Here is a 25,972-nt window from a genome sequence, read left to right as displayed (position 1 = left end):
AGAGGATCACTGGCTCTCCTTCATCTGTACATTGCTGGAGAGGATCACTGGTTCTCCTTCGTCTATACACTGCTGGAGAGGATCACTGGTTCTCCTTCATCTATACACTGCTGGAGAGGATCACTGGCTCTCCTTTATCTGTACACTGCTAGAGAGGATCACTGGTTCTCCTTCATCTTTACACTGCTGGAGAGGATCACTGGCTCTCCTTCATCTGTACACTGCTGGAGAGGATCACTGGTTCTCCTTCATCTATACACTGCTGGAGAGGATCACTGACTCTCCTTCATCTGTGCATTGCTAGAGAGGATCACTGGCTCTCCTTCATCTGTACATTGCTGGAGAGGATCACTGGCTCTCCTTCATCTGTACACTGCTGGAGAGGATCACTGGATCTCCTTCATCTATACACTGCCGGAGAGGATCACTGGTTCTCCTTCGTCTATACACTGCTGGAGAGGATCACTGACTCTCCTTCATCTGTGCACTGCTAGAGAGGATCACTGGCTCTCCTTCATCTGTACATTGCTGGAGAGGATTACTGGTTCTCCTTCATCTATACACTGCCTGTGAGGATCACTGGTTCTCCTTCATCTGTAAACTGCTAGAGAGGATCACTGGCTCTCTTTGATATGTGAACTGCTGGAGAGGGTCGCTGGTTCTCCTTCATCTGTAAACTGCTAGAGAGAATCACTGGCACTCCTTCATATGTACATTCCTGTCGAGGATCACTGGCTCTCCTTCATATGTACACTACTGGAGAGGATCACTGGCTCTCCTTCATATGTACACTGCTGGAGAGGATCACTGGCTCTCCTTCATATGCACACTGCTGGAGAGGATCACTGGCTCTCCTTCATCTGTACATTGCTGGAGAGGATCACTGGTTCTCCTTCGTCTATACACTGCTGGAGAGGATCACTGACTCTCCTTCATCTGTGCACTGCTAGAGAGGATCACTGGCTCTCCTTCATCTGTACATTGCTGGAGAGGATTACTGGTTCTCCTTCATCTATACACTGCCTGTGAGGATCACTGGTTCTCCTTCATCTGTAAACTGCTAGAGAGGATCACTGGCTCTCTTTGATATGTGAACTGCTGGAGAGGGTCGCTGGTTCTCCTTCATCTGTAAACTGCTAGAGAGAATCACTGGCACTCCTTCATATGTACATCACTGCTGGAGAGGATCACTGGCTCTCCTTCATATGCACACTGCTGGAGAGGATTATTGGCTCCTGGTGGTGGCAGCAGGGAAAGGGCAGCTTAATGCTAGTAGAATTAACGTCAACTCAGTTTCTACTTTTGTCAACATGGGACAGCTCAGTTGTTGTCAGTAAGGGGCAGCTTAGTTGTTGGTGTTGTCAGTAAGGGGCAGTTTAGTTGTTCTCAGTATGGGGCAGCGTAGTTGTTTTCAGTATGTGTCATTTCAGTTGTTGGTGTTGTCAGTATGGGGTACCTTAGTTGTTGTTGTCAGTATGTGTTAATTCAGTTGCTGGTGTTGTCAGTATGGGGCAGTTTAGTTGTTTGTGTTGTCAGTATGTGTCAGTTCAGTTGCTGGTGTTGTCAGTATAGGGCAGTTTAGTTGTTGATGCTGTGAGTGTGTCAGTTCAGTTGTTGGTGTTGTCAGTATGTGTCAGTTCAGTTGCTGGTGTTGTCAGTATAGGGCAGTTTAGTTGTTGATGCTGTGTGTCAGTTCAGTTGTTGGTGTTGTCAGTATGTGTCAGTTCAGTTGTTGGTGTTGTCAGTATGTGTCAGCTTAGTTGCTGATAGTGGCAATTAAGAAATCTGTCTCAGATGCTTCCATGACTTGATTCTATTATCTCCTTAGATTCTGATCTAGTTTCATTTGCAAGATTTACAGAGTGCCTCAACTGCTGCACTTTAGCCGAGCTTTTACTTAATGATGTGTAACAGCAAGTCATTGACAGCAGCAGCTGTATAACAGCAAGCAGCAGTACCTAATATGGATGTACGTGGAGCTATCTATAAGAATCAACTAACGGACGCCAGGTTGGACAGCTTCGTACGTACGAGACGTCCCAAGCTCCAGGAATTTGGTCGTCTTCGCTCAGATACGTTTTTGAGATGAAAGAACCTCACTCAACCGGGAAATTAACCCTGAAATTTCTTGAGTTCAGCCTAATGCTAATCACGCCTGCTCTCCCTCAGCTGCCTGCGTGGCCGGATAAAGTCGTCGCAAATGGTCGTATCTTTACATTACCAGCGGGATACGTATGATTAAGCTGTGTGTTGCATAGGTGTTTCGAGCAAGTAAACGGAACATTTGATTAAATGTTGGGTATAGTTTAAGAGTCTGACAAAAGATGGCGCTGACGGGAGATGGAAACCTCAACGAGAAAGTTGCTCGAGCCACTTTTGGTCCAACACGGGTAGTGTATTTGGAACTGTGGTCGAGTGAGGGTGTAGTGGGCGATGTGAGGAACAGTCATCCTGTTTACACTCCTCGAGTGTGTTTCAGTGATGACATTAAGACAAATTCATATGAGGGGACTCTGCTTGTCCTTGCCGTGTGTTGTCAGTGAAAAATAGTTACCCGCCGAGGATATCAATACGCATAGAAAAACTCTTTGAGGAACGCGAGGCTGACTGGAAGGTAAGTTGCTGTATGTTCCATCGCATCGTGACCTTAATTATGGAAAAGACAGGTCCCGTCTCCAATTCCCCAGACGCTGTGTGGCCCCTATGGGTTTACCGCTTCTCCATGAATATAATAATAAACAGCCTGGGATAATATTATTAGCCTGGTATTCTCCATCTTGGTACATTAACAATAATAATTGTAGTGGCTGGAATCTCTTTTAATGTAAAGTAATAATGTTGGTAGAATTACCGACAATATGTAAAGCAAAAGGACACAAGTGCAGCTAATGTGACATTTTATTGTAGCAACGTTTGACAAAGCTCCTGGAGAGCGAAACGTTGCCACAATAAAATGTCACATTAGTTGCACTTGTGTCCTTTTACTTTACATAATGTAAAGTAATCGATAAACAATATAACTGTATACAGTAATGTTATAAAAACTGCAATAGTCAGAGCCTAAAATTATTTATATTAAAAAAATGGTATCTGTTATATAATGTTCATAAATCCCCGTAGCTTCACGATACTACGGTAATAAAAGCATAATATTAAAGTGAGAGAGAGAGAAAGAGAGAGAGAGAGAGAGAGAGAGAGAGAGAGAGAGAGAGAGAGAGAGAGAGAGAGAGAGAGAGAGAGAGAGTATAAATTCTCTATATTATATATATATAATATTCTCTATATATATTCAATATTGTAGGCGTGATTATATACCCACTGGAGAGTCCAGCCTAGACATTTTCAAAGTGCATATATATATGATAATATATATAATATAAATAAATATGATTTATATATTTATAAACTACAATTAGATTCATCATAAGACTGTGATTCAGAGTTGAAAATATAACATTTGATAGAGACTAACTATCCTGCCATGACCATGTCAGGAACGTTAGCCCTGGTAGGGATTCTGAAGACGCCTGATCTTGCTATACTGCACCTATCTACATAATACAGCCCTTCTAAATTTACGCAGCGCTAATTCCATCTAACATACACATCTAGATCCAATCCGATTACCTCCCATTCCCCAAGCTCTGTATGACCCCCTTCCGGGTTAAACCTTGACCCATAAATATAATTTCATTATATAATGAACTCCATACCTCACTGTAGTAAGCCAGCGACCCGAAACAGCTTCGTATTTACGTTCATTTCTAAAAACCTTTTGAACAGAATCTTAAATAATTTAACACTACAGCCTTCTTGCAGACATAGTCTGCAAGAAGGCTGTACTGTTAAATTCTCTTATACCTACGTATAAGAGAAAATTATAAAAAGGACTTAATTTTAAATGAGTTCTTGCTATTTGACTAATTTTACCTATTCAGCACTATATATATATATACACATGTATATATATGTATATATATATATATATATATATATATATATATATATATATATATATATATATATATATATATATATATATATATATATATATATATATATATATATATATATATATATATATATATATATATATATATATATGCAATAAGATCACAGTGAACAGGTGATTTCAAAATATGCAAAACAACCACTGTGAGTAGTCACGAAAGCGCTTGGAATTTCTCTATTCTTTCAGAGTGGTTTTTTTGCATATATATATATATATATATATATATATATATATATATATATATATATATATATATATATATATATACTACAAGCAGCTTAGATAAATAAAAGCAATCAGTGAAATCTGTGAATTCACCGAGATTGAAAATATGAACATTTTTGATATAGGCAACTATCGTGCCATACATTTCGTGCAGGAAACCGAATTAGCCATGGTTAGAATTCTCGAAGACTGCACTGATGCTTTGATATAACTGGCACTCTAGATCTACATAAAATACAGCCTTCCTTTCTCAAATCTAGCGCAAGCTAGTCTAATTCCATCTAACACTACACAGTCTAGTTCCATCTAACATTGTCCACACTAGTTTCATCTAATTTCATACACTACGATATAATGTAATACCACAACATACTTCAGCATCATCTACCACCACAACATACTTCAGCATCATCTACCACCACAACATACTTCAGCATCATCTACCATCACACACACTCCAGCATCATCTACCATCACACACACTCCAGCATCATCTACCACCACACACACTCCAGCATCATCTACCACCACACACACTCCAGCATCATCTACCACCACACACACTCCAGCATCATCTACCACCACACACACTCCAGCATCATCTACCACCACACACACTCCAGCATCATCTACCACCACACACACTCCAGCATCATCTACCACCACACACACTCCAGCATCATCTACCACCACACACACTCCAGCATCATTTACCACCACACACTCCAGCATCATCTGCCACCACACACACTCCAGCATCATCTACCATCACACACACTCCAGCATCATCTACCACCACACACACTCCAGCATCATCTACCACCACACACACTCCAGCATCATCTACCACCACACACACTCCAGCATCATCTACCACCACACACACTCCAGCATCATCTACCACCACACACACTCCAGCATCATCTACCACCACACACACTCCAGCATCATCTACCACCACACACACTCCAGCATCATCTACCACCACACACACTCCAGCATCATTTACCACCACACACTCCAGCATCATCTGCCACCACACACACTCCAGCATCATCTACCACCACACACACTCCAGCATCATCTGCCACCACACACACTCCAGCATCATCTACCACCACACACACTCCAGCATCATCTACCACCACACGCACTCCAGCATCATCTACCACCACACACACTCCAGCATCATCTACCACCACACACACTCCAGCATCATCTACCACCACACACACTCCAGCACCATCTACCACCACACACTAACACCATCTACCAAACATCACGCCTTCCAGCACCATCTACCACCACACACATCAGTGTGTCGTAAGTGTCGTAAGCCTGGGGAAAGGGAAGGGTAGGTGGATATCAAAACTGATCCGAAGAAAGGAAGGGTAGCTCCAGTTATATCCTCAGATTGTTTTCTAGTACATACAAATCTCAATAAAAGAGAGAGGGGTGGGGTAAAATAAAAGAGAAGGAAAGTAGCACTGATGTTCAGAAGCCAATGGATGTTTGAGGATCTAGGAATCCTGGAAGCAGAGGATATCAGGGATTGTGTAGCAGGAAGTGTAGTATCAGAGACGAGATCCTGAGGAGATCTGCGAAACTGCGCTCAGGTGTTATGCCCGAGAGGAATTATATCTCGTGGATTACCTTACACTGCGTGAGGTGTGAGGTGTGTATGTGGTCGACAGAGGAGCCTCAACCCGGCGATACCAGTCACATGACTGGAGGCGCTGGAACAACTGGCACTTGTTGGCAAGTTAGTTTGTTAGGTCTAAACTCTAAAGCCTTTTGACTGCGCGTGAGTTACCAGTACACTAATAATCAATGGATACTTGTATTCCAAAAAATGGAATTAAAGAAAAAATTCAGTGTATATACAGTGAGAGTTAAACATCTAACGGTGTTTATACACAGAAAAATGTATACACCGATAGTGATGTTTACTTACATTATTACGTATATATCGCATTCTGTGTGGGAGAAATTTTAAGTATATTATTTTAATTTATTTAGTAAGTAATGTTGCTGCATACTTACTCGTTATTGAGCCTTATTTTTGTTATGTATTTATATTACACTGAATAAGGCTGACGCGACTGAATACAGCATCAGTGAAGCCTTAAAAACAGCCTCTGCATGATGAACCTCAGCCCGTCCCTCTTACAGTAGCACTTTCCTCCTACAGTGGCACTCCCTAAATGGCCCTCCTATCCTAAAAAGGCCGTCTCCTACAGTGACTTCCTTTCTTATTCCCACCCAGGAATCACGGCACCATCTGGAAGTGCACCTTTGTTCCCACAGGTACAATAACACCATTTGGGTGCGTATTTCAGCACTCTGGAGGCGTATTTATACCCACGAGCGAACAATAACACCACTTTTGCTAATTTTTTTAATTTCATGATAATGGCTCATTGGGGATTTTGCTTCTCCGAGAGATTTTTTTTTTTGCAACTTGACAAATATGCAATAAAATAAATGTTCGCTACCTGAAATTTAAATTTTATCATTATCTGCATTTTTAGGTTTTGCTTAAGTTTCGTAATCAATTGTGGAATATAGAACACTGACATATTCTCTGGAATAAACCATGATAACATCAGGCATAAAGACTGGGATGCGAATATTATATCCGGCATAAACACTGAGATACGGATATTACATCCGGCATAAAGGCTGGGATGTGAATATTACATCCGGCATAAACATTGATATGCGGATATTGCATCTGGCATAAAAGAGTACAGCAGTTGGCCTAAGAAGTGAGATACGTACATAACATTGCTATTTAAAAGGGAAAGGAGGGGGTTAATATAGCATTAAAATACTGCGTTAGAAACGCAGTGTCCCGTAGCTCGATCGCTAGTGCACTCACCTCACACACTGAGGTCTGGGGCGGGGGTCAATCCCCGGTACGGGAGGAAACATTAGGACGTGTTGAGAGGGTTCGTGGAGATGTGATGGTTGGAGTTAAACACACTTGTTGGATGGTAACACTTATATTAGCAGTGTGTGAAAGGGGGAGCCCAGACTGCCTGTGTTGCCTGTTCGTAGACCTAAGTGCGGAGTACTGAGGCCGGGAGCCAGCGCTCACATCCGGGATCACGTGACGTCACACAAGCTAGTCACTGAGCCTACTGAAAAGGAGCCTAAATATATACATGGATGTTATGATCTATAATATACTACACAAGTATATGTATTGGGGAATTCAGTAGCTATACTGACAGTGTTTCCTTAAGACACCTGCTGTCTGTGTTCACCCATCAGTAAAATAGTTACCTAGGTGTTGGTCGACTGGTGTGGGTCGCATCCTGGGGACAAAATTGACCTAATTTGCCCGAAATACTTTGCTTAACAAGGGGTTTGTTATACAGTAGTATGCCATTGATGTCAGCTTTGGCCTATATACCTTATACTTGTAGAAATAAATTATTATTATTATTATTATTATTATTATTATTATTATTATTATTATTATTATTATTATTATTCTTTCTTTCAACGCACCGGCCGTATCCCACCGAAGCGGGGTGGCCCAAAAGGAAAAACAAAATGGCATCTTCTCTGTCATGCTCAGCAGAGAATAAAAAGACCACTGGAAAGACAGGAGTTCCTCAGGGTGTAAACTGACCCATATCTTGATCACCCATCACTGACTAGGCTAGGCATCCCCCATCCTTTGGCCCCAGACCAAAGTGTCTGGAAGACCAGCTTCTCTTCTCTACTCCCACCTAACCCTACCCTAGTGTCTTGAAGGACTCTTGATCCATGGAACTGAAGCTGGTCCCCTTCCTTCTCCTCTCCCCATCCGTTCTTTCCTTGGATTAAACCCGCTTACCTCCCATTCTCCAGGAGGGGCTGTAAGAGCCCTAAGGTTTTAGTGCTTTCCAATGTATGTATATCAGTGGTAGATAAACCGACAAGACCGTGAATAAGACACGATACGCGGTTTATAGTATTTATTTACCAGATGTCTCGCCCACCAGGATTTTATCAATCTTGGTAGGCGAAACGTTTTCTCAGTAAATGCCATCATGTCATCTTCACATCCAGTGGTGATAATATATGGCAATTTAAATGTCATCAAGTGTGGCTGTCAGCGTCAAATTAGAGGTAAATAAGGAAGTAGTAACGCCTGTGTTTGTTATTATATACTTCCTGCGTTACTTGTGTCGCGGAAATGTTTAGTGCAATTACGTGAAACGTTAGTGAGGAGGGAGGGAGTAAGAGAACGAAGTAGGGGTGGGGAGAAGTAAAAGAAGGAAAGGAGAAATAAGGTGAGGGAAGAAAGGATGGGCGGAGGTAGGGAGGAAAACAAGGAGAGAGGGATTAAGAAATGGAAAGGAGGAACGGAAATGATGTCATCTTCACATCCAGGGATGAGTGTGGCTGTCAGGTTATTAAGGAGTATACAAGGAGGGAAGAGGCAATTATGAAACGTTAGTGAGGAGGGAGGGAGTAAGAGAACGAAGTAGGGGTGGGGAGAAGTAAAAGAAGGAAAGGAGAAATAAGGTGAGGGAAGAAAGGATGGGCGGAGGTAGGGAGGAAAACAAGGAGAGAGGGATTAAGAAATGGAAAGGAGGAAGGAAAGAGAGGGAGAGGGTTATTAGGAATACAAGGAGGGAAGAGGATCGGGGGAAACAGAGAGAAAACAAGGATAATTGGAATAGGGAGAGAGTGTGGTTTATTACAGGATGTGAAGGATGGAGGGACGGTGGGATGGATCAAGGAGGGAGACAGTGGTATGTTACAGGATGTGAGGGAGGGAGGGATAAAGGAGGGAGGGGCAGAGTTAGGAAAGCATCACATCTCGACCTTGGTAAAAATATAGCAGGATGGGGGGGGGGTTAGGCCTTTTTTATTTAACATAATATGGTAAACCAGTTTTGTGTCGGTGCTTCACTATGTGTGTGTGTGTGTGTGTGTGTGTGTGTGTGTGTAATCTCAGAGGCATACTAGCCGTGTCGTTCTTCCATGAGTAGTCTCAGCTCCTGGTCCGGCCCTTTAACCAACATTCGAGCGGTTTTGTTAATTTCATAGTCTCTAGGGGTCCTATCACGCCTACTACTGAAATTGTGTATGGAGTTTCTCCATCGCCTTCACATCCAGTTCGTTCTACGTTTATTCCACTTTTAATCTGAAGAAATGCTTCCTAACGTCTCTAAGACTCATTTGAGTTTTCACTTATCATTCTTTTACCCTTTCCTTTGATGCATTGGTTATCTCATGCCTAACTGTCTCTCTCTCTGTTAATGCGTTTAAGAATTATTATTGGCCTGATTATAATTAACCTGATTTTTCATTCTACTAGTGACGAAGTTCATTTTTCATTCTACCAGTGACAAAGTTCATTTTCCATTCTACCAGTGACAAAGTTCATTTTCCATTCTACCAGTGACGAAGTTCATTTTTCATTCTACCAGTGACGAAGTTCATTTTTCATTCTACCAGTGACGAAGTTCATTTTTCATTCTACCAGTGACGAAGTTCATTTTTCATTCTACCAGTGACGAAGTTCATTTTTCATTCTACCAGTGACGAAGTTCATTTTCCATTCTACCAGTGACGAAGTTCATTTTCCATTCTACCAGTGACGAAGTTCATTTTTCATTCTACCAGTGACAAAGTTCATTTTTCATTCTACCAGTGACAAAGTTCATTTTTCATTCTACCGGTGACGAAGTTCATTTTTCATTCTACCGGTGACAAAGTTCATTTTTCATTCTACCAGTGACAAAGTTCATTTTTCATTCTACCAGTGACAAAGTTCATTTTTCATTCTACCGGTGACGAAGTTCATTTTCCATTCTACGAGTGACTTGAAGTTCATTTCAATGAGTCATCTTTTAAAGTTCATTTCTCCAAGCTTCGAAACTAACCTAATGTCATTTCACTATTGGCCATCTACTAGTGGTTCAGGGGATCACTGCCCCCCGAGTCCTGGTTTCGGACCAGGCTGAGGGCCTAGTCAGTCATGCTCTACATTGTAACTGACAGGCGTAGCATATAATGCTATGTGGCTAGTGTGCTCTAGTGTGATGCTGAGTGTGAAGTTCCCACTCAGCAGAGCCAATAACTGCCATCATTTCTGATGGCAGATATTGTTTTCTTTTTTTCAAACAGTTTTTAGTGTTTTTGGTGTCCTGTCCTCAGAACCCATCGTGATGACGGTGCATCTGTTGAGGCTGAACCACTGCGTGTTGAACCTTTCGAACGGTTTATCCAAGTCATGAAGAATTTTAAATCGGTCTTGTTCCGTTCGCATTCTTCTCAGTCGTCTGTACCATATAGAATTCTGTTCCTTCTTAAGGTCACTCTAAACCCAACATGTTGCACATGTTGCTGGCCTGTAGTTTAATGTTTTTTTTTCTGTCATGTTAGGTGTCCGGGATTATCAGTCTTAACTATATTCATTACCACTTTATAGCTTCGAGAGCAGAGCTACGCTCGTAGTAGTTGTTGTCGTTACCTTTTTTCTGGGGTCCCTGTTTAGCGGTTTACCACTCGGTGGATAAATGGTTTCTAATAGATTGCCGGTACCATTTTTAGCTTGCAACTGAGCCCTTGTGTTGTTCCTGTCGATGGTGTGCCAAAGATGTTACTTGATTTTATCATAAACTATATCACGGGCGGGGTTAGAACCCGTGGTATGGTTTGCAATCGTGTCATTACGATTTCGCGAGTGTTGATTTTATCATATTTCTTCATGATTTGTTAATGGGACTATAAAATGTAACTACCGCAATGGGCTTTTCTCCCAGGACAGAACACCAACCCAGTGGTTGTTCCACTTGTGCCACAGTCAGAGTTAATGGAAATTTCCAGCTCCAACACAAATAATAGAACATCAATTAGTTATTTGTGAAAACATCCATTGTTTTTAACCAAGCAATAATAACATAATAAGTTTTAACAGAGGCCTCGAAAAATTACATGCAGAGTTGCAGTCTTCAGTGATCAATGCTAAAAGCTACTTTGATAACAAAACATGAAAAATAGAATGAAATTTGATCAGGTGGGGTTGGCCAATGTATTAAATTGAAACTCGTTTGCACCGAGCTGCTTAACACCCCAAACTATGTAGTCGAAAGGTTGACAGAGGAAAAAAAATAAAATTGGAATTTAGTCATTATTCTTGTATACGTGGTACCAGATGCAAATTCACAGTAGCTTAAAAATCAAGTAGTGAAGATTAATTACTGCCTCAAGTACTTTATAAACCCGGCTCCAAACATTGTCTTGCTGGTTTTAATTAGGTACACCTTAAATGGAAGAATGTGGTGATTCTGTGACAGTGAGGGGAAAAAAAGGTTCCAGGAGGTAGCTCAGACGAGCAATAACACCCAAGCGATCAAGACCCTTAAGAATTCACTTTATGCTAACAAGGGTAATAAATTGAACCACGCGGCTAACTCTCTTAACTTCGTATTCAAAAGCAACTGTCTGGTGCCAAACATAATGGTGTCAAATATCTATAATTTGCGTCCTAACATAGTTAAAGTTCACAGCAATTCAACATAATTCGTCACGAGGATATTTCCAACAACTTCATTCCAACAACAAGTGAATTAATTGAGGACAGTGTGTCAGGATCTTACTGAAATATGCTGGGAAGACACTGTAAATAACAGATATACACTAGTGCTTCAAGAGGTCGGGCACATTGACAGACAAGAATATTTAAACCTTAAATCGAATGATGTTCTTCTACATGTGGAGACAGAAATGCAGGACGTCTATAAGGCTTCAGATTTCGTCAAGAATAAAGAGATACTGGTTGGGGAAAAACACTGAGCTAAAACTGAATGTCTCTTACAATGTCCTGGTGAGACAGACATCAATTGAAAGCAACTCTAAATACTATTTCTTCTCTTCAAAATCAAAGGTATAAACCCCCAAGAGAGGAGCAATTAGCGAAATACTAAAGATACAGAGCAATTCGGTGTTCAGTGAGCCACAGTTTAACTAAATGTTGACAACCCATATTAATTATTCATCTCCCGTCCCAATGAGTCAACAAAGACATATCACAAAATTTAAAAGTAAAAAAAAAAACTTTCAGAAGGCACAGTACCAGCCAAAATTCTTTTTCGGTTTTAGAATGGACGCACACACACACACACACACACACACACACACACACACACACACACACACACACACACTGCAAGAAGGCGTTTGACACAGTTCCACACAAGAGATTGGTGCAAAAACTGGAGGACCAAGCAGGGATAACAGGGAAGGCACTACAATGGATCAGGGAATACTTGTCAGGAAGACAGCAGCGAGTCATGGTACGTGGCGAGGTGTCAGAGTGGGCACCTGTGACCAGCGGGGTCCCGCAGGGGTCAGTCCTAGGACCAGTGCTGTTTCTGGTATTTGTGAACGTCATGACGGAAGGAATAGACTCTGAGGTGTCCCTGTTTGCAGATGACGTGAAGTTGATGAGAAGAATTCACTCGATCGAAGACCAGGCAGAACTACAAAGGGATCTGGACAGGCTGCAGACCTGGTCCAGCAATTGGCTCCTGGAGTTCAATCCCACCAAGTGCAAAGTCATGAAGATTGGGGAAGGGCAAAGAAGGTCGCAGACGGAGTACAGTCTAGGGGGTCAGAGACTACAAACCTCACTCAAGGAAAAAGATCTTGGGGTGAGTATAACACCAGGCACATCTCCTGAAGCGCACATCAACCAAATAACTGCTGCAGCATATGGGCGCCTAGCAAACCTCAGAACAGCATTCCGACATCTTAATAAGGAATCATTCAGGACCCTGTACACCGTGTACGTTAGGCCCATATTGGAGTATGCGGCACCAGTTTGGAACCCACACCTAGCCAAGCACGTGAAGAAACTAGAGAAAGTGCAAAGGTTTGCAACAAGACTAGTCCCAGAGCTAAGAGGTATGTCCTACGAGGAGAGGTTAAGGGAAATCAACCTGACGACACTGGAGGACAGGAGAGATAGGGGGGACATGATAACGACATACAAAATACTGAGAGGAATTGACAAGGTGGACAAAGACAGGATGTTCCAGAGATTGGACACAGTAACAAGGGGACACAGTTGGAAGCTGAAGACACAGATGAATCACAGGGATGTTAGGAAGTATTTCTTCAGCCACAGAGTAGTCAGTAAGTGGAATAGTTTGGGAAGCGATGTAGTGGAGGCAGGATCCATACATAGCTTTAAGCAGAGGTATGATAAAGCTCACGGCTCAGGGAGAGTGACCTAGTAGCGATCAGTGAAGAGGCGGGGCCAGGAGCTCGGACTCGACCCCCGCAATCTCAACTAGGCGAGTACAACTAGGTGAGTACACACACACACACACACGTTATGAAGCTTAGGGAAGGACAAAAAAGACCGCAGATGGGGTACAGGCTCGGGGCGGAGAGCAAAGGCTGCAAACCTCACTCAAGAAGGACCCTGGGGTGAGTATCATGTCAAGCATATTTCCCGAGGCGCACATCAACCAAATAACTGCTAGAAATGCGCGTTTGGCAAATCTAAAAATATTTCGACACCTAAGTAAGGAGTCATTCACGACACTGTACACCGTGTAAGTCAAGCCCATATTGGAGTATGCAGCACCGGTATGGAACCCACACCTGGTCAAACACATCAAGAAATTGGAGAAAGTAACAAGACTAGTCCCAGACCTCAGGGGTATGTCCTCTGGGGAGAGGTTAGGGGAATTTAACCTGATGATACTAGAGGACAGGAAGACTAGGAATATGATAGCGATGTACAAAATAATGAAAGAAATGAACATGGTGAACAGGAACAGAAATGTTTCAGAGACGAGGAATAAGATCAAGAGGGTACAACTGGAAGATGAAAACTCAGATGAGTCACAGAGATGTTAAGCAGTGTTTCTTCAGCCTTAGAGCTGACAGGAAGTAGAACAACCTGGAGATTGAAGTAGTGGAGGCAGAATCCATACATAGCTTTAAGAAGAGGTACGACAAGGCTCTTGAAGCCGGGAAGGAGTGGGCCTAATAGCGGTCAGCAAAGAGGCGGGACCAGGAGCTGTGACACGTCCCCTGAAACCACGTATAGATGTGTACACACACACATATACGCACGAATATGCAACAGGCCTAGTGTCTAATCGACATTACGCCCAGGGCAAAATGGTAACTAACAAATCTTAGCACTGTAACATCCTTGGAAGACGTCACTTAATCCTCCATCCAAACCACTCTTCCTTCAAGCCAGGCATCCTGTATGTTACTTCCCCAAGGTCACACGTTCACAGCCACTTCTTCCCCCACACCTATTACCCCCTCCATCCTCACAACCACCACTCCCCCACCCTAATTACCAGGGCATCCTCCGCCACCCACTAAATCTTTCGCCTCCACCCCGCCCTCCCCACCCATGCTCGATCCCTTATTTCACTCACCCTTCTTCCCCTCATCCTTCATATCATGGAAATTAGTTACTTTGACTCTTTTGGGTTATCTTAGGTAATTTACACATATGTTACTTTGTATAATAATTATACATATGTGTACCTGTACCCGAACAAACTAATTTCATCTTACCTACTCCTTATTATCCCATTTCTTTCCCCTCCCCTTTCCCCCTGCTACCACAGTAGCCCTATCCACCTGCTTCTCGGGACACGCCATAATTACTAATTACCATAACAGGCAGTGCCCCTGGGCGGCGGTGGGTGGTGGAGGCTCCGACGGTGGGCGGGGCGGCGCTGGTGTAGTGGGTGGCGGTCGCCCAGAGCCCTAACTTCGGACACCACTCTTATACACATAAGTATATTCCGCACACGTCGCTACAGTTATGAATAAGTCAGTGTATGAAGCCTCTACTGAAATGAATAATTCAGTGTATGAACCCTCTACTCTAATGAATAATTCATTTTAGTAGTAATTATTATGTGCCCTGGACTCGTACTCTTGTACACTGCATTGTGAACTCTGAATTCATTCTTTGGTACACTGAGGAACGAGAGAGAGAACACTGGAAAGAGCAGCAGTGTGATCAGGTTAGTCAGCTTCCAGCACCATAATTTGCACTGCAGGTCAGTGTGTGGGAGTGTTTTGGTCTCAGGGTTGAGCTTGCACTGCCTTTAGTAATGGGAAGGTGGGCGGATGGGTGGAGAGGTTAATTAGCGAGTGGATGGAGAGATAAGCGAGCGGTTGGATAAGTTAGCGAGTGGGAGAGGTGCGTGGAAATGGAAAAAAGTGGGAGGAGAGAGGTGAACGGATGGGTGAGAGGCAAGTAACTCTCTGTGGAGAGGTGAACTGGTGGTGGGTTGAAATGTGGGCGGGTGATGAGGAAGGCTGACCCATGAAGACTCTTGACCTCCAGTGACCCCGCATAAGACGAGATTCTCGATCAGTGACCCCCTGAAGGTCACTGTCATTGAATCTCAGGGCGGCTGCTGACCTTCCTTCTCCTCGAGTAACTGTGTGCACCACCTGACTCCAGAGACAAACTCTTAACTTAATAGTAGTCTATGGAGCTGTAGTCAGTTCGGGAAAAAGAATCACAAGACATTGTTGATGTGGCTATTCAGGTGTTTGTCCTGACAAAGCAAATAGTTTTGGTTAGCATCTTATTATGAGAGAAACCTATACTGTAAATAACTGAAAACATTGCTTGGCTGTATGAATTATTACTGGAGAGGGTTGGGTAATGCTTGCGTATTATTATTATTATTATTATATTATAATCAAAACAGCCTCCCATCAAGCATTAGGGGAATTGCCAATAAGCCCCTGGCTGCCTTCAAGAGAGAGCTGGACAGATACCTAAAGTCAGTGCCGGATCAGCCGGGCTGTGGCTCGTACGTTGGACTGCGTGCGGCCAGCAGTAACAGCCTAGTTGATCAGGCCCTGATCCATCGGGAGGCCTGGTCATGGACCGGGCCGCGGGGGCGTTGATCCCCGGAATAACCTCCAGGTAACCTCCAGGTAACCTCCAGGTAAGGGGAAGCTCTAAACCCGGAGGATTATACAGCGCCTGAGGGGGGGATGTGGAAGGCATTCAGGCTTAATTCGGGGAACTGGAGCACAGATCCAATTCCATAAATCAAGAGCCCCTCACCAACATTAAGGAACCTTCCTTGAGGGGCCTAATGCTTGCGTACATTTCTGGGCGGTGTTCTGAGTCAAGGGATGCTGGTGCGCTTTTGTGGGTATCTTGAGTCGGGTGATGTTGATGTGCTTCTGGAGGTATTTTCAGTTGAGTGATGCTGGTGCATTTCTATGAGTGTCGTGAGTCAGGTAACGCTGGTGTTTAAGGCGCTAGTACTATGGGGACTTCTGGGAGTGTCTTGAATCAGCAGTACTGCCTTGATTCACAGTGCTCCAGCGATAACTTGTCGAAGGATGACGGTACACTATTCTTCTCGTCTGGCCTTCTTTATAGACAAGTTCTGGTGCTTGGTTAGACGCTCGCTAAGTCATTAAGTCTGTAAACACAAAGCTATATTGCTGTAGAGCATTAAAACCACAAGAAGACTCCCCTTGAAGTTAATGACTGCGTTATATCTTGCATGTTCGCTGCAGCCACGGTGATTCAGGCCATGAAGACAACAACATTCCGTCACGCTCTGTATAGTTCAACGTTTATTTATACTGTAGATAAACAGAAGTAGTGAGACGAAGAGATGTATCAGCGTGAGAGACCGAACTGAGACGAGAGTTCTCTATGGACGGACATTGTCTTGGGAATGAAGGGCAAACATCCTCCCCTCGAAGATTTATTCTCTTGCGTGAATGAGATTTATTCTCTTGCGTGAATGAGATTCATTCTCTTGCGTGAATGAGATTTATTCTCTTGCGTGAATGAGATTCATTCTCCCGCGTGAATGAGATTTACTCGGCCACATCCAAGACAACACTGTTAACTTTATACCAGTTACAGCGTTTTTGCCTTAATAACTAATTAACCACACAGGTGTAGAAAATAAAAACATTAGATAAAGAGAAAAAATATATATCTTGACCTGCATCTGAGGTCTTGGTTGTGGGTAGTGTGGACTTTTTTTTATTCTATTTTATTATCGCTGACACACAGTATAATTCTTCTCTTATAGCCACAATCAGGTTCCAGAAACCTCTCTCTCTCCTGGTCCCACCTTCGGTCGATTGCTGTGTTCCCTGTGGCTGGGTGCAAGAACAAGAATATAATCAAGTTAAACGCTAAATTCGAAAGGGTCACACAACGCTGTGGGTGGAAGAAAAGTTCATGGCAGTTTAGAGTTCTGTATTCAATATTTTGGTGTTGTATTCAGTATTTTGGTGTTGTATTCAATATTTTGGTGTTGTATTCCAAAGCGTATCTACGGCTCCCTTAGGTGCACATCTGACACCTAACAAAAGGCCGTAGCTTCAAGGGCGAGTGCTAGGGAATAAGCCTTGCCTTTAGACCTATAGCCCTTTCTGTATGAAGAATTGAGACACTTCTGCAACATATGGGAATCTTTATTGCCCAACCATTGGACGAAGACCTACTTACACTAGTGGATGATCTCACTGTGATCCCGCCTCCTCCTGCTTCGACTCGCCTGACTGCAGTATATAAGCCACCTCTCTGGCCCTGTGCTGTACTTCTTACAAGAGTGATGGACTGAACACATCGATTCCAGGCTAAGGGACTGATTACCTCAAACTCATCCTCTCCTTATACCTTCCTGCTTTATATTGGACTGATGAAGCCACTGTGTGGCGAAACGTTTCTTCAATAAAGATTCCCACATGTTGCACAAGTGTCTCAACTCTTCACCTTGTCGGTTTTCAAAACCATTTACCTTTCTGTATGGTTCGAGATGTATGTACTTGAAATACATATAAGAACCGACGTCGTTGAAATACATATAAGAACCAAGTCCGTTGTCCGTGAAGTCCTTTCCTTGAACTTCACGTTCATTGTCGTCATGGTCGGCTCGGATAACTGCACTACATTAGATTCCATTTGTCCGATCACGTTCACTCATCGTTAGTAACTTGTCTTGACGCTCTAGCTCGTGAATTTCGGGACTCGACTCGCCACAGGTCCAAACTCCACTCGTTCGGCGATGTGCAACCTGTTTATTGAGGTCAAACTCTGAAACATTTACATGGCCCCATATATCATAACTTTTTTACCATCACTAGCGACAATTTCCCACAATATAAGCGAATTTCCATTGCACTTGTACTCTAAGTATCTTTCGATAAGCACTTGTGCCCTGGGCAGCCTTTGCCTTCCTCGGGCGGCAAAATTACTAACTTGGAACCATTTAAAAAAAAAAAAAACCAATATGCCGCGTTAGCCCCAGTGACCTATAACTAATTTATTCATAACTTCAGAATGTCACTTAACGTGACGTTTCTACCATAACGTAGTTAAAATACAGACCTGCAATAACTAGTAATTTATACACTTCAATACATTAGAAATGGAGATTGTCATCTTGACCCCTGGACGAGACTTGGCATGTATGTCTTTGTACGAGTATAAAGTGACTCTCATCCCTCATCCCTTCAGTCATCTGGCGATACTTTCTCTACTGGCAGAAATATACAGTACTCTTCTACTCTTTTTTCATACAATTTATCCGAACTTGCATTTGTGGTCACAGTGGTGCCTATGCTAACCTTCCCATGGTGTAGAAATATACCTAGTTGGACGAATCTTATTGTGGCTAGCTGGTCCAGTGGCTAACGCGACGGTCTGGAGCTTTGAGACTCTCTGATCGGGGGTTCTATCCCCACCCGTGGTATGGTTTATCCGAACGGGTTAGTTGTGCCGTTCGGTGGGTTCATTCGTGTCACTGATCAGTGTTAGTGACACTTTCTCGTGTTGGAATGCATTTACTTGTTAGCATTGGTATTATGTGAGGCTGGAGAGAAAATTACTACACTGATCTCTGATGTCTGAGACGTAAACCCAAGAAAATTGCTTTGGAATTTTGCACTGGCAGTTCCAGGGAAAATCAAGGTCACCGTCTCTTTATATACGGGGGAAGGTCAGATGATGATAATCGTACGGGGAATCACAAACGTGGGATACAACGGAAGGCCAGTCGGTAAACATACCTGGAAATCACGGTTATACCTGGCTGTTGCTTCACTCCCCTTTGTCTACCACTAGTCCCCCTACTAATATCACTTCTACTTCTACTATTACTTCCACTACCAACATTACCCCTATCACTACTTCTCTACTTCCTTCTTTCTTCCTCTGTCTGGACCCTGTCATCCTCACCTTCGTGTGTTAGTGCGATTTGTAAATGGTCGAAGTCGGACCGAAACGACGTCGTAAGCTTCTCTCCTATGTACTCACCTAATTGTGGCTGCAGGGGTCGAGAGTCAGCTCCTAGCCCCGCCTCTTCACTGACCGCTGCTAGGTCCTCCTTCTCCCTGCTCCATGAGCTTTATCATACCTCGCCTTAAAACAATGTACGGGTTATTTTTGTAGCGTACTGTTCCTCGTCATTTTACTAGAAGTGGTCAGGGGACAAAGTAGATGAAATAAGACAATCATTACAAATTAAAACAAGACAAAAAAATGCAAAGTAAAACAAGATAGAAAATACGAAGTGAAACAAGGCATATAAAACAAGGCCCTCAGTGTAAACGAAACAAGGTAGACAACGCAGTGTACTATGGAGGTCACACTAATGATGGAGGATAAATGAATTAACGATTAAACATTACAAAGAACGGCACTGTTGTGTGATCGACTCTGCAAAAATAGAAGTATTTTGCTAATAACGAAGGACGCTTTGAAAACAATGAGCGCGAAGTAGGTGAAAAATAAGGAAAATGCAGAACTGTGTTGATGCCCGGTCGGTGGGCCCATTCTGTCGTCTGTAATCTATTAAATTCCGCCCACAGGCTCGACGTGGGATGTATAATAAAACTGTCAAACAAAATTTGAGAACCGACAGCGAACAAAACCAAATAAAGCTTTAGTGAAAAAAACAAGAGTGGTGGAGATTGGGATTGGAATGGTGTGGCTGAAGGAGTGGTGGGGACGGGAAATGGATTGTTGGTGGAGGACAAGAAATGTTGTGAAGGGGGTGTCCGTGATCCTTGGTAAGGGTCACCTCAGGTGAAGGAGGCTCGCGTTAGAGGTGTAAAAGGATCCCACTCCAAATTATCTACCATTCTTTGCATCAAGGTTATTTAGCGTGCTCGTACATACCTAGCTTTCTTACCTCTTTATTATAGCGGCATCACACGTTTTACTGATGGGAGTACATCTGCTGTCTCCCACCCACGTGACCACGCCTTCCACACCCACATAGCCTCACCTTCATAAAAACATAAGAAAGGAGGAACATTGCATCAGGCCTATTGGCCCATACTAGGCCGGTCCTACACAAAACGCCTCCCAGCATACATAAGGGGGATAACCAACAGACCCCTGGCAGTCTTCAAGCTGGCACTGGACAAGCACCTAAAGTCGGTTCCTGACCAGCCGGGCTGTGGCTCGTACGTTGGTTTGCGTGCAGCCAGCAGTAACAGCCTGGTTGATCAGCTCTGATCCACCAGGAGGCCTGGTCACAGACCGGGCCGCGGGGGCGTTGACCCCCGGAACTCTCTCCAGGTAAACTCCAGGTAAACTAACAGAATAAGAACATAAGATTCTGTCGCCCCTCATTCTTCGTCGGACAATTGAATGTAATTTAAGGGACTTCAATCATTCTTCATACGGGAGATTTTAATGCTATGTACTAATTTTGTCATTCTTTACTGAATGTTTTCTAACGAATATTCATTCTGTAATATGGAGACCAGAACTGAGCTGCGTAATCTAGGTGAGGCCTTGCTAATGATAGTAGGAAGGAGCACTGCAACTGACCTACTGGCCCATGCTAGGCAAGTCCAAGTCACCTACTGGCCTAAGCTACTGGCCAAAGACAGTCAGGTGCAAGCCACATCCACTTAAGAAGGATGGAGGACCGCATCAGACTCACTAGCGCAAGCCAGTCAGGTCCAACTCACACCCACTCATGTATTTGTCTAACCTATTTTTAAACCTACATAAGGTTTTAGCTTTAATAACGGTACTCGGGAGTTTATTCCACTCGTCCACAACTCTTATTACCAAATCAGTGCTTTTCTATATATTTTCTGAACATAGCCGTACATCTATGGCATACTACTATATAGAAAGCCGCTTGTTATGCTGAGCATTTCGGGCAAATTAGGTCAGTTTTGTCCCAGGATGCAACTCACACTAATCGACTAACACCCAGGTACCCATTTTACTGATGGGGAACATGGGCAACAGGTGTAAGGAAACACGTATGTAGATGAATGGTTCAGAGAACCGACAAATTGATAAATTAGACACATGTCCAACACTTGTTGATAAATTAGACACATGTGCAACACTTGTTGATAAATTAGACACATGTGCAACACTTGTTGATAAATTAGACACATGTGCAACACTTGTTGATAAATTAGACACATGTGCAACACTTGTTGATAAATTAGACACATGTGCAACACTTGTTGATAAATTAGACACATGTGCAACACTTGTTGATAAATTAGACACATGTGCAACACTTGTTGATAAATTAAACACATGTGCAACACTTGTTGATAAATTAGACACATGTGCAACACTTGTTGATAAATTAGACACATGTGCAACACTTGTTGATAAATTAAACACATGTGCAACACTTGTTGATAAATTAGACACATGTGCAACACTTGTTGATAAATTAGACACATGTACAACACAGTGGCTTCATCAGTCCATACAAAGGACTGATTAAGTCACTGTGTGGCGAAACGTTTCCACATTAAAGATACCCAAGTGTTGCACATGTGTCTAATTTATCAAGGAAACACATCCAATGTTTTCACCCCTTCGCCGGGAATCGAACCTGGATGCTCCCCGTGTGAAGAGAGAGCTTTTGCCGCCAGGCCACGGGGCACCGTGGCAACCACATTAGTAACCACAACACTGACACAGTTTTCTTTCAATGCAGATTGTTTTTGTTTGTTATACTTGCGTGGTGAGTAAACACTGAGGATACTACGCCCATTCTCCCGTCCTTGACACACCCTTCTCATCACAATCTTATCTTTTCTTGCTGCTTGAAGCTGCTCACGCATCTTTTCTTCTCATTCTTATTCTTCTTCCTTTTTTACTTTTTTAATATTCTCTCATTTTTTCTTTTTTTTTTTACTTTATTGTTCTCGTGTTGTTTTGATTTTTCTCCTTTTTTGCTTCTTTGTTATTGTAGTTGTCATTGTTGTGGTTGCTATTATTGTGAGTGTCGTAGTTGCGGTAATTGTTGTGATAATTGTTGTGGAAATTGTTGTGGTAATTGTTTTTTTCTTGTGATCATAGTGATGGTTAGGTAAGGATAGAGCTGTGATGGTGCTATGGTTGTCATGGTGGTACTGGAAGCGAGCTGTGATGGTGCTATGGTTGTCGTGGTGGTACTGGAAGCGAGCTGTGATGGTGCTATGGTTGTCGTGGTGGTGCTGGAAGCGAGCTGTGATGGAGCTATGGTTGTCGTGGTGGTGCTGGAAGCGAGCTGTGATGGTGCTATGGTTGTCATGGTGGTACTGGAAGCGAGCTGTGATGGTGCTATGGCTGTCATGGTGGTACTGGAAGCGAGCTGTGATGGAGCTATGGTTGTCGCGGTGGTACTGGAAGCGAACTGTGATGGAGCTATTGTTGTCATGGTGGTGCTGGAAGCGAGCTGTGATGGAGCTATGGTTGTCATGGTGGTGCTGGAAGCGAGCTGTGATGGAGCTATGGTTGTCGTGGTGGTGCTGGAAGCGAGCTGTGATGGAGCTATGGTTGTCATGGTGGTGCTGGAAGCGAGCTGTGATGGAGCTATGGTTGTCATGGTGGTGCTGGAAGCGAGCTGTGATGGAGCTATGGTTGTCATGGTGGTACTGGAAGCGAGCTGTGATGGAGCTATGGTTGTCATGGTGGTGCTGGAAGCGAGCTGTGATGGAGCTATGGTTGTCATGGTGGTGCTGGAAGCGAGCTGTGATGGAGCTATGGTTGTCGTGGTGGTGCTGGAAGCGAGCTGTGATGGAGCTATGGTTGTCGTGGTGGTGATGGAAGCGAGCTGTGATGGAGCTATGGTTGTCATGGTGGTGCTGGAAGCGAGCTGTGATGGAGCTATGGTTGTCATGGTGGTGCTGGAAGCGAGCTGTGATGGAGCTATGGTTGTCATGGTGGTGCTGGAAGCGAGCTGTGATGGAGCTATGGCTGTCGTGGTGGTGCTGGAAGCGAGCTGTGATGGAGCTATGGTTGTCGTGGTGGTACTGGAAGCGAGCTGTGATGGTGCTATGGTTGTCATGGTGGTACTGGAAGCGAGCTGTGACGGCGCTATGGTTGTCGCGGTGGTACTGGAAGCGAGCTGTTATGGAGCTATGGTTGTCATGGTGGTGCTGGAAGCGAGCTGTGATGGAGCTATGGTTGTCATGGTGGTGCTGGAAGCGAGCTGTGATGGAGCTATGGTTGTCGTGGTGGTGCTGGAAGCGAGCTGTGATGGAGCTATGGTTGTCATGGTGGTGCTGGAAGCGAGCTGTGATGGAGCTATGGTTGTCATGGTGGTGCTGGAAGCGAGCTGTAATGGAGCTATGGTTGTCATGGTGGTACTGGAAGCGAGCTGTGATGGAGCTATGGTTGTCATGGTGGTGCTGGAAGCGAGCTGTGATGGAGCTATGGTTGTCATGTTGGTGCTGGAAGCGAGCTGTGATGGAGCTATGGTTGTCGTGGTGGTGCTGGAAGCGAGCTGTGATGGAGCTATGGTTGTCGTGGTGGTGCTGGAAGCGAGCTGTGATGGAGCTATGGTTGTCGTGGTGGTGCTGGAAGCGAGCTGTGATGGAGCTATGGTTGTCATGGTGGTGCTGGAAGCGAGCTGTGATGGAGCTATGGTTGTCATGGTGGTGCTGGAAGCGAGCTGTGATGGAGCTATGGTTGTCATGGTGGTGCTGGAAGCGAGCTGTGATGGAGCTATGGCTGTCGTGGTGGTGCTGGAAGCGAGCTGTGATGGAGCTATGGTTGTCGTGGTGGTACTGGAAGCGAGCTGTGATGGTGCTATGCTTGTCGTGGTGGTGCTGGAAGCGAGCTATAATGGTGTGGTGCAGTGGTTGCATACATGGTACTGAAAGCGTGGTGAAGACTGGCAGATGAACAAAGCACTGATCACCCAGAATCTCACACACACACACACACACACACACACACACACACACACACACACACACACACACACACACACACACACACACACACACACACACACACACACACACACACACACACACACACACACAGGCAGGGTGTGATGGAGGTAAGTAGCAGCAGGGTGTGATGGAGGTAAGTAGCAGCAGGGTGTGATGGAGGTAAGTAGCAGCAGGGTGTGATGGAGGTAAGTAGCAGCAGGGTGTGATGGAGGTAAGTAGCAGCAGGGTGTGATGGAGGTAAGTCGCAGCAGGGTGTGTTTAGGAGGAAGGTAGCAGTAGGGTGTGTTTAGGAGGAAGGTAGCAGTAGGGTGTGTTTAGGAGGAAGGTAGCAGTAGGGTGTGTTTAGGAGGAAGGTAGCAGCAGGGTGTGTTTAGGAGGAAGGTAGCAGCAGGGTGCGTTTAGGAGGAAGGTAGCAGCAGGGTGCGTTTAGGAGGAAGGTAGCAGCAGGGTGTGTTTAGGAGGAAGGTAGCAGCAGGGTGTGTTTAGGAGGAAGATAGCAGCAGGGTGTGGTGAAGGTAAGTAGCAGCAGGGTGTGGTGGAGGGAAGTAGTAGCAGGGTGTGGTGGAGGGAAGTAGTAGCAGGGTGTCGTGAAGGAGGTAAGTAGCAGCAGGGTGTGATGGAGGTAAGTAGCAGCAGGGTGTGATGGAGGTAAGTAGCAGCAGGGTGTGTTTAGGAGGAAGGTAGCAGCAGGGTGTGGTGAAGGAGGGAAGTAGCATCAGGGTGTGCGGAGGAGCGAGTGTGTGTACTCACATATATGTGGTTGCAGGGGTCGATTCACAGTTCCTGGCCCAGCCTTTTCGCTTGGTGCTACTAGGTCCACTCTCTCCCTGCTCCAAGAACTTAATCATGCCTATTTTTTAAGCCGTGTATGCATCGTACCTCCACTACACTCTTCAGATTGTTCCACTTCCTGACAACTCTAAGACCGAAGAAAAGCTTCCAAACATACCTTTGACTCATGCGAGTTATGAACTTCTAGTTGTGTTCCCTTGTTACTGTGGACCATCTCTGAAGTATTCTGTCCCCTGTCCACCGCGTCAATTTCTCTCAGAATTTTATACATTGTCCCTATCCCTCCTGCCCTCCAGTGTCGTCAGGTTGAGTTCCCTTAATCTCTCCTAATAGGACATACCCCTTTGCTCCAGGACTATTCTTGTTGCAAACTATTACACTTCATCTAATTCCTTGACGTGATTATGTGTGGGTTCATACTGGTACTGCATACTCGAATATAGACCTGATGTACAATTTGTACAGTATCGTGAATGACTTCTTATGTATATGTCAAAATGCTATTTATAGGTTTGCCAGGGGGCCCATATTTTGTAGCAGTTATTTGAATGATGTGCTCCTCAGGGGATGTGCTCGGTATGATGCTCACCTACTGGTCCTTTTTCTTGAGTGAGGTTTGCAGCCTTTGAAGTTTGAGCATGTACTCCGTCTGCGATCTTCTTTGTCCATCCCCAAGCTTTATGACTTTGCACTTGGTTGTGTTAATCTCCAGGGGCCATTTGTCGGATCAAGTTTGCAGCC

General features: G+C 44.1%; 1 protein-coding gene across 1 annotated transcript in view; it reads left to right on the top strand.

Moving 5' to 3' along the window:
- The first annotated feature begins 2,395 nt into the window (after nucleotides 1-2,395).
- The window catches only part of LOC128694004 (uncharacterized), a 183,322-nt gene continuing 159,745 nt past the window's right edge, over nucleotides 2,396-25,972 (top strand). The window contains exon 1 of the mRNA XM_053783973.2: nucleotides 2,396-2,614. The gene's annotated coding sequence lies outside the window, so the exon portion shown is untranslated. The remainder of the gene's footprint in view (nucleotides 2,615-25,972) is intronic.

This window comes from Cherax quadricarinatus, chromosome 33 (genome assembly GCF_038502225.1).
Source record: "Cherax quadricarinatus isolate ZL_2023a chromosome 33, ASM3850222v1, whole genome shotgun sequence".
Taxonomy (NCBI): Eukaryota; Metazoa; Arthropoda; class Malacostraca; order Decapoda; family Parastacidae; genus Cherax; species Cherax quadricarinatus.
This window is presented reverse-complemented; position numbering and strand designations above follow the sequence as displayed.